This window comes from Antechinus flavipes, chromosome 6 (assembly GCF_016432865.1).
Source record: "Antechinus flavipes isolate AdamAnt ecotype Samford, QLD, Australia chromosome 6, AdamAnt_v2, whole genome shotgun sequence".
In the NCBI taxonomy this organism is placed as follows: domain Eukaryota; kingdom Metazoa; phylum Chordata; class Mammalia; order Dasyuromorphia; family Dasyuridae; genus Antechinus; species Antechinus flavipes.
In genome coordinates this window covers 151,352,615-151,361,482 of record NC_067403.1, presented here as the reverse complement: position 1 = coordinate 151,361,482, position 8,868 = coordinate 151,352,615, and positions in this window count along the sequence as shown.

Below are 8,868 nucleotides of genomic sequence, written 5' to 3'. Positions count from 1 at the left end.
GGTTGTACAAACACTGACTTAATCTTGTTATTATTTTGAGGGAAATTTAAGGAAGACTATCCTTGAACAATCATAAATGACAAGAGACTATGGATTGCTTGCCTTGAGATAGTATTAAATATCTTATTGAGAAAAAACTGAATTTAAATGCTTCCTAATCTGATTTTTGAGATGCCAGAACCAATATTGCTATGCATTTCTCTTAAAGAATTTATTTTCCTTTTCTGGTTTGTTCAAAATTAAAACAAAACAAAACAAAACCTGGTGATTTAAAATATTACCCTTGGCTTGAAAATATGACCCAGCAACATTTTCTCTTTAAAATTTCTTCTTTTTTGCCATAGAAAGTGAGGTTGTGTGGCTCATGGAGATTATACTCACACCTCTTATCTATTAGATCAGCTAATCATTAGTGAACAGGATTCCACTGTGAAATGTGGGGCTCCCTTGAGAGATTCTAATCTAGAAATAAGTATGAGCATGGAAAGAATAGGAATCAACTCTCCATAGCTGAGAATCTGACTATCAGAGAAATAAGATTTAGAATGTGGTCATGGCATGCTCTCAAGAATCCTCTGGAAATAATGTTGTAATATTTTAGGGTCTAAATGCCACTAGATCTTTATTTGCCTTTTGCTTTTAAGTCCTGTCTAAAAGCATCATTTAATTCTGATGTGCTCTTACACAACTTATACCTCTTGCTGATGGCAGTGACTAACATTGAGGTCATAATAGTTTGCCCAAGGTTCCTCAGTGAGTCACTTTGCTATATCTGGACCCCTTCATCTCATGAAATGTTAGTGGGGAAGCAAAACCTGGACTCCAATTGCTGGCAGCAGTTATGTGACTGTCCATGCTAAAGAATCAGAACTTGCCCAGTGAAACTTCCTATTGTTTGCCAGAGACGGATGCTGACATAATAGGAGAAAAACTGATAAGATCAGTGAAAAGCCACAAAGATAGCTTTGGAGAATGTAGTTACTGTGTTAAAGAGATCATAGGATCATAGATTTAATATAAGGGATATCTAGTCCATCTCCTGCCTTTTACAGATAAAGAAATTGAGGATCACCTAGAATGACTTAATCACTCACATAGGATCACACAGAAGGCAAGTGTCACAGGTAGAATTTTAACTTGGTCTACCAAATCCTGAGTTCCATTCTCCATCTTCCTGAGAACACAGAAGAACATAAAAGAATGTTCACACTAGATGGGGCCCATGAAGTCTTATATAACTCAATTCAATCCATTGAAGTGGAAACTGAGCCCAAAGAGTTCATCAAGAGATTTGCTCAACATTGCTTAAATCTTTGGTAAAGAATCTTAACAACCTCAGAAACTCTTCATGGCACATTTAAGCCTTGACTTCTTATGTTGGGAAAGATTTTAATTCCGTAGAAAATGAGGATATAAGAAATATTGCTTCTTTGTTTTTGTTCCAGACAAATATTAGAAGCTGGAGCTATTCCACTTTATTGAATTCTATAGGATATAGAATGAGATGGATAATAAGAGGCAAAGTTATAAATCCACTGACTTCCAAAATTAATTTTACACTAGCTATTATCAATTCCAACGCTCTGATTTGAATATAAATAAATGCCTTATACCAGAAAACTCAATTCTCTACCTCAAGTCAGAGAGTAGGAAAAAAGTTTTTTTTTTAATTTAATATAAACCTATTCTTGATGTTGTATTCTTGCAGTTGCATTAAATAGTAATGAAGAAGCAGCTCTATCAATTATTGGAGTTTAATTGCAGCTGTCTTTCCTTCCTTTATGTTAAATAAAATAAGAATGTGTGAGATCTTCTGACACCAAACCCAGTTAACACCAGGGCATCCCTTAAGATATCCATCTACCATTGTATAAATTTTTAAAAATTCTCAGTCTTTGCAAAAGAATGGCAAAGTCGTTATCTTTCAGTTAGAAGAGACTTTAGAGGTTACCTAATTCAGTTCTTTCCTGTTTTAGATGAGGAAACTAAGTCACAGCGAGACCACACAGGTATAAGTCATAGATCTGGTATCAGAACCAGGTCATTTGACTTGAAACCTATTTCCATTTAGTCTGTGTCTTCAAGTAACTTGTGTGTATCAGCCTATGCTTTCTTTACTTTAATATGCTTTCTTTTCCTATTGATAAAATGGCCAGGCTTCAATCAGCCCCATATTAAGGGGTTCTGGATGGCCTAGCTCATTTGATAACAGTACTTCCAAAGGTAATTCATTTCTTCACAATATCATAGTAGAACCAATTAGTAGAAGGCTTCATTAATTGCTGTGACCCAAACAAAAAATCACCTTCTTGTTGTCTCTTTGGGGAGAAATGCATTCATCCTTAGCTAGGCTGGTTTCTAGATAACAATTTATCAAAGGAACTACTTGTTACTTGTTATGAATACTTGTTAGGATTTGTTAATAAAATGGAAGCTCCTTGAGAGCAAGGAACTATTTCATTTTTAAATTTGTTTCCTAAATCCCCTAACACAATGCTTGGCATTCAATAGCCATTTACCAAATGATTGTTAATTAAGAAATTGAATGATGATGGATTGACTTTCCAGAGCTTGCTTTCTGCTGACCTACCCTTTGAGAACCAAGGGTCACCACCCCACCAAGATGTACCCCTTCTAGAGTAAGAAATTAGTCATGATCATTGTCAATGTAAAATTTTAATTCACCAGAATGTATTCCCCTTTCCCCAGGCACACATCTCAGGATGAAATATATTAGGACATTTGTGGGCATGACTGTGTAAATAGGGGAAAAGAACAAACTACATACTGATGTATTTATCCTAACTCAGATTTCCAAGTTAGCTTTCATGAAAAGTTCACTCCTCTATGACCAGAAATCGGCATTCTGGATTTCCTTTTTCTTACACTTAGATTTTGCTTTCTTTCACTGATGCCTTATAGAGCAAGGAATTTATTTTAGGTGTCTTCAGATTTAAAAGTGATCAAAAGTTTGCTGAAAGTTTTTGGTACCAGAAATTATTTTTGCATTGTAGGAGAATACTGATATCTAAGTAGCCTAATAGTGATAATCTTAGAAAGCAAATACGTTAGGATACTCGCATCTGCATTTGCAAATACCAATGGCATACTTCCTTCTATTTGGTGCTCAAGGAGGAGTCTCATATTACAGTTTACAAAATAGAGGTATGCACCAAACATGCTCAGGGTTTGCAGTTTGGCTAAATATACTTGAAAAACAAAGAAACAAACCAAACCCCATTTGAGGTGCCCTGAATCTCAACAGCACTGCTGAGAAAAACAATATATATATATATATATATATATATATAATATATATATATATATATATATATATATATATATATATATATATCTCACTTGTTGTTGTTTGTAAAACTTCCTATAAACATGAAGTGACTAAAGTAAGACTACTTGATAACTTCATTTCTTAGGAGAAGTAGATCTGACAGTGTCCCAAATGTATGCTGAGTTTAGTTTCTGGTATTATTAAGCAGACTTTAGACTAGTGGTACAACTATTTATTGATTATGAGTCAGTGCCTTATATTTGAGTCTACTATGAAAGATTTGAGTAGTAAGGGTTCTTCCCACTCTTGATTGTGGGGTTTAGGACAGGTTTTGAGACTGAACAATTTCATTTGTCTCAGGGATACCAACAGTCACAGAAAAAAAAAGGAGATAATATCACATCCATGGAAACTTACCAGACCTTGTGCCATTATAGGGCACCTCTCATATTACACCATGGCTGGGGTTTTTTCCCCCTATATCTGCTTTGGCAAATGGATGACCAAAATGTCCTGAGAATACCTTCAATGTTTATATCCATGCTATGATGGATGATTCATTATCTCTTCCCTCCTCTGAGGAGGTTGGTGCCAATATTTCTTTGGTTCTACTTGTGAACAATAAGGTTAAAACAGAATGTGAGTATTGTGAAAGTTATATACAATGAGAGGAACATGGATGGTGTGACAAAAGGGACTAAAGCATTGACTATTGATCAGTGGCTCCCCTGGTGATGGGGGAAATGAGGAAAATGGAAAGGATGTGAATATGTAACCTGCTTTCAGCATAGACATGGTGGAGAACTCCTTCTTCACTGAAAGCTGGTGCAATCAGATCGGTCTGCAATAAGCCTGGGACAAGAGGACTTCAGGTCCAGTCTGAGAATTGCACTAATGGTGTGTTGCACATGGAAGAAACTACTTTAGAAAGGATTGTGTGGGAATAGACTATTTACCTTTAATTACCAACACTTGAGATTGGTTGTGGTAGCATTTGTACTGTGTTGTTTTGTGAATGTTCTTAATGAATTTTAAAAAATGTATTTTTCAATAAAAGAAACTGCAAAGAAATGTATACTTGGTTTTTATTTCAATCCCCAATGTACATCTGTTGCAATTTCATTTATTTACTTTGGAAAATAAATCTAAACATTTCATCCCTTAGAAGCATTATTTACTAATAGTGAGCTTGCTAGTCTTTCCAAAGAATAGTTCCTAGAATAGCCAACATAGAAAAAACATATTGCTTTAAGATTTGCAAAGCACTGTATATATGTTATCTCATTTCATCCTTACACCAGCCCTGTGAAGTAGGCACTATTATTAACCCTATTTTTCAGATGAGGAAACTGAGGCAGGCTGAAGTGAAATGACTTGCCTAGGGTGATATAGTTAGTAAAAGTCTGGGACCAAATTTCAACTAAGATCTTCTGACTCCAAGTCCAATGCTTTATTCATGGTACCATTTAGCTGTCTTTTATTCTTAATAATATTGGATTAAGTACTCACCCTGAACTATTACTATTAATATAACAATGGTGATGATGATGACAATGATGTGGTTCAGTAGAAAGTGAATTGGATTTAGAAGCAAAAGATCTAAGTTCAAATTCTTGTCCTGCTACTTGCTGGCTTTGGGCAACAACTCTCTCCTAATTACATTTTCATCATCTGAAAGAAAGGCTGTATAGATGGCCTTTAGGGTCCTTTCCAGCTCTAGATCTGGGATCTTGGCTCTCCCTGATGTTGTACTTGGTCATTTAGAATGCACTTTTCACATATTATTTTAATTAATTTTCTCATTATTAATTACTTAATTTTCTCAATCATCTTGTGAGGTAGTAACCAAAGAAGTATTATTCCCACTTTACAGATGAGGAAACTGAGATACAGAATTAAAGTGACTTGTGCAAATTAAAGTGAAACGTGCAAAATTAAAATGACTTGTGCAATAAAGTGATCAAAAATAATCTGACATGGAACCTTTGCCATAAAAAGAGAGAAAGAGAGATGCTGGTCAGAAAAAAGAAAACTTGGACTATAGTTAGAAGAGGTCAAGGCAATACATTTCACATAACACATAATACATACACAACTTCTATGACCAATGGAGTAATGGATGGTTCTAAAGACAAACAGACACACCACCCTTCCTTTGTGTTAAGTGGCTTACAAGCTTTTTTCAGTTTGGGGCTGATTGAATTCATAATTGGAAGGGTTCTCAAAATCTACCTAATGCAACTGTTTCACTTTACAGATGAGGAAATTGAGACACAGGGAGGACTGTGTGAGTGGTCCAAGATCACGCAGGAAGTATGCAACAGAGACAAGATTTGAACCATGATCTTGTGACTTGAAATCCACTTTACCTCTGGAAAACTCATTTCAAGGGGTTATTTATGATGGGGCAGTTAAGTGCTGCAGGGGATAAAATGCCTGGTCTGGAGGCAGGAATACCTGAGTTTAAGTGAGGTCTTAGACTTCCTAGCTGTGTGACCTTGAGCAAGTCACTTAACTCTGCCTCCATTTCCTCATCTGTAAAATGAGCTGGGGAAAGAAATGGCAAAACACTCCAGAATCTGCCAAGAAAACCCCAAATGGGGTCATGTAAAATCAGACATGACTGAAATGATTGAACAAGAAATCTATATGTGAAAGACCATTTTCTTCACTTCTTTCTACATCGCTAACTTGCCTATCCACTTATAATAAATAATATCCTTTTGTGAAGCTTTGATAGGCAAACATCCTGAGGAAGGCAAGACCTTCCAGCAGGGCTGAGCTTCCCTTGCCTGGCATTATTCTCTTCTGGCTGAAGTGGTGCCACCCTTTCTCCCCTCTGGACTAAGCGGCAAAGAAATCCTAGGCCAGAGAAGCATTTAAACTTCCATAAGATACAGGCTTATGTTCCTCTCAGAGTCTAGAGTCCCTAAAGTCCTCCTTGTAGACTTAAAGAGCAAACCATCACTCACAGTTTTCTTTCTTCGTTTCTTCCATCTGTCCATTTTTCCTTTCATCTTTTCATGTTTCAGCTTTTCCTTTCTTTCCTTCCATCTTTTCATCTTTCCTTCCTTCATTCCAACTTTCCATCTTTTCATCTTTCCTTCCTTCCTTTCAAATCTCCATCCATCTTTCCATCTTTCTTTCCTTTCTTCCACCTTTCCTTCCTTTCATCTGTCCATATTTCCCTTCATCTTTTCTTCATTTCTTCCATCTTTCCTTCTTTTCTTTCTTCCTTCCTTCCACACTCCCTTCTTCTCTTCCTTTCTCTCTTTTCTTCACTTCTTAGATTTTAATTTCTCTTTTACTCACCTTCCCCACCACACTTTCAACAAATGAATTATATGCAAGATTCATGCTAACTCCTTTCCATGGTTCTTCTTCAGAGGACATGGCTTAAAGATCTTTCACCTTCAAGCTCAATTTCCTCTCTACTCTCGGCATTCCATTCAGATCACCCTATTTCTGCTTTTGAATCTGATATACATTATAAAATCACTTCCCTTCAATACAGATGTCCATGGCCCAAGGTTACTTATTATTTTCGATGAGTTGCTTTTTCAAATGTTTGAATAAGCTTAGTGATAAAGTGGAAAGAACATTAGTACTGGTGTCAGAAGATGTGGAATTGAATCCTGTCTGACACTTACTACCTATGGGAAACTGTGTGAATTAATCATTCTGGGACTTGGTTTTTCATCTTCCAAAACGAAAGATTTTGCCTAGATAATCTCTAAAGTCTTTTCCAGGTCTGGATCTATGAGCCACAATCCAAAACTCAGAAATATCTCTATTTGATGTAAATTTTTCTAACCTATTCTTCCATCTTTCTCTCTGCCCCAGCTGATATATATTTTAATGTGAACCTATATTTTTAGGTCTTTTTTGTGTCTCAAATAAATATTTTTTTATTCAAGGGTGAGTATTTATTACATTTTATATCAGAAATCTAAGTCAAAAGTTAATTGACTGAGACACTTTAATTGCTGAAAGGTATTTGCTCTAGTATCCAAAAGTGACTGATGGTCACTAGTAGAAACCAGGTACTATGGCTGAAGACAGCTACTTCTACTTCAGCTCATTTAAAGAAATTTTTAAAAAATAAATATTAAGTATCTGCTCTGTGCCAGGCACTGTGCTAAGTGCTGGGGATATAGGAAGAGGCAAAAGTCAGTTTCTGCCTTTGAGGAACTTAGCATCTAATGGGGGAGATAAAATATAAACAGACATTGACAAAGCAAGCTAGATACAGGAAAAATAGGAATATTAACACAGGGAAGATATTGGAATTAAGAGGACTGAGAAGGCTTCTTAAGAGATAGGATTTTTGTTGGGACTTCAAGGTAGCCAGAGAGATCAGTGTGCAGGAGAGAGAACATTCCAGGAGTAGGAGACAGTCATAAAGAATGTCCAGGGCTGAGAGATGGAGTGTTTTGTTTGTGTAGTAGCCTTTTGGCCAGGTCATTGGATGAAAGAGCACTTGTTGGGAAGTTAAAGAAGATTTGAAAAGTAGGAAGACATTAGATTATGAAGAGGTTTGAACACCAAAAAGAGAATTTTGTTTCTGTTCTTGGAGGCAATAGGGAGCCACAGGAATTGAGTAGGAGTCTGAGTCACCTAGAAGGGAACCTTCACTGCTTATTTAACATTTGAGGAAACCTACCCTGCATTTTCTCCGTGAAGTCACTCTAGCCTCTTCAGGACCCATCTCAATTATGGCTCTGCTGTCAGGCAAATCGTACTTACTCTCACATAATCTGATTCTCTAAAGGCAACACACCCTAATATTAATGGCATTTAAAGTTTTAAATTGAGGGAAGAGAGAAGGAGACAGTGGTAATAGCTGTCAGCTGAGAATCTTGCCATTGTTTTATGCTATTCCTAAATCATTGTCTCCTACTACCATTCATGGAGAACCCCTTTACAATAATTATTTATTGTATTGTCAACTACAGCAGGTGAACAGTTCCCAAAAGGACCATATGCTAAGCCTCAGCTAGTATGTCAATCAGCCCTTGCAACTCTTTATTCATATCGCTTTCTTCATGGAAGTTCACAGGAGCTTTCATGCAAAGTTATAATTAGGACTTGAAAACCACATAGGCAAAACTGAAAACAGAATTGCAGAAAGGAAAAATTATAATGCAGACTCATTAAAGGTCCATCTAGAAGAAAAAAAAAAGAGTAAGATAGACTTACAATAAAAAACAAAACAAAAAAGCAGTATCAAAGTGGTTTATTGTCTATAAATTGACCTGCCTATATGGAGATTATATTCTAGAAACAACTGACTTACAGAAAATTGGGATTAGGGATTTCTGGTTTTGAGCTTTCTATTTCTGATTTCAAGGGTTGTCAGTTCAGTCTTAGACTGTCTTATTATGTACATTCTCCATGTGTAAGCAAACAACATTAGTCTAAAGCAGTGGGAGAACTGTAAAACTTGAAGGGTGTTGGTGAATGCCTTTGAGGAACTGAGGGGGCAAAACTTACTCTGTAGGATCAGTTCTGTATGATTCATAGTCATCAACATTCAGTGAAATTCTTCTATGTGTAGAACCTTGTGCTAGGCAGAAGGA